Source organism: Galeopterus variegatus, unplaced genomic scaffold (assembly GCF_000696425.1).
Source record: "Galeopterus variegatus unplaced genomic scaffold, G_variegatus-3.0.2 Scaffold685, whole genome shotgun sequence".
Classification (NCBI taxonomy): Eukaryota; Metazoa; Chordata; class Mammalia; order Dermoptera; family Cynocephalidae; genus Galeopterus; species Galeopterus variegatus.
In genome coordinates, this window is record NW_007726796.1 from 1 (window position 1) to 1,372 (window position 1,372).

The following is a 1,372-nucleotide window of genomic DNA, read 5'->3' on the forward strand; positions in this document are numbered from 1 at the left end:
TAATAATCATATACATTGTATATTGACAAAATAAAAATTTAACGAAAAAAAAAATGAAGGAATGTTGAATTTTGTCAAATGCTTTTTCTGCATGTATTTAGATAATCACGTGGTTTTTGTCCTTGATTTTGTTGATGTGGCGTATCACATTTTTTGACTTCTGTATGCTGAACCATCCTTGCATCCCCAGGATGAATCCCACCTAATGATGGTGTATAATTTTTTTTTGATGTTTTGCTGTATTCTGTTTGCTAATATATTGTTGAGTATTTTTGCATCTATGTTCATCTGACATATTGGCATATAGTTTTCTTTTGTTGTTGTATCTTCATCTGGTTTCAGTATCTGGTTGATGCTGGCCTCATAGAATGAGATTGAGAGAATGACCTCTGTTTTAATTTTTTGGATTAGTTTGAAGATTATTGATACTTATTCCTCTGTAAAAGTTTGGTATAATTCAGTGCTAAAGCCAGGTCCAGGGGCTTTTCTTTGTTGTTTACTTCTTCACTCTTTTTGCTTGTTACTAGTCTGTTCAGTTTTTCTATTTCTTCTTGGTTCAGTCTTGGTAGTTTGTAAATGTCCAGTGATTCATCCATTTTCTCCAGGTTTTCAAATTTGTTGGCATATAATTGTTTGTAGCAGTCTCTAATGATTCTTCGTGTTTTTGTGGTATCAGTTATAATGTCTTCTTTTTCATTGCTGATTTTTATTATTTGGATCTTCCCTTTTCTTTTTTTAGTTAGTCTAGGTAATGATTTGTCTATTTTGTTTATCTTCTGGAAAAAAAAACTTTTGCTTCATTGATCTTCTATACTGTTTTGGGGGTCTCTATTTCATTTAGTTCTGCAATGATCTTAATTATTTCTTTCTGTCTACTAATTTTTGGAATTAGGTTGTTCTTATTTTTCCATTTCTTTGAGGTGTAGAATTAGGTCGATTATTTGTAATCTTTTTGTTCTTTTGATGTAAACATTTATTGCAATAAACTTCCCTCTTAGTACTGTTTTTGTAGGACCCCACAGGTTTTGGTATGATGTTCCTTTATTTTCATTAGCTTCAAGAAACTTTTTTTATTTCCTATTTAATTTCTTCTTTGACCCAATATTCATCCAGGAGCACGTTGTTTAATTTCCATATATTTGTATAGCTTCCAAAGTTTCACTTGTTATAGATTTTTAGTTTTAATCCATTGTGATCTGAAAAGCCTAGATGATACATCCAATGTTGAAAGAGGTATGTTCAGGTCCCCAACTATTATTTTCATTGGGGTCTATGTCTTTCTTTAGGTCTAATAGTGTTTGCTTTATATATTTTGGTGCTAAAGTGTTGGTTGCATATATCTATATTGTATATATACATATATATATATATA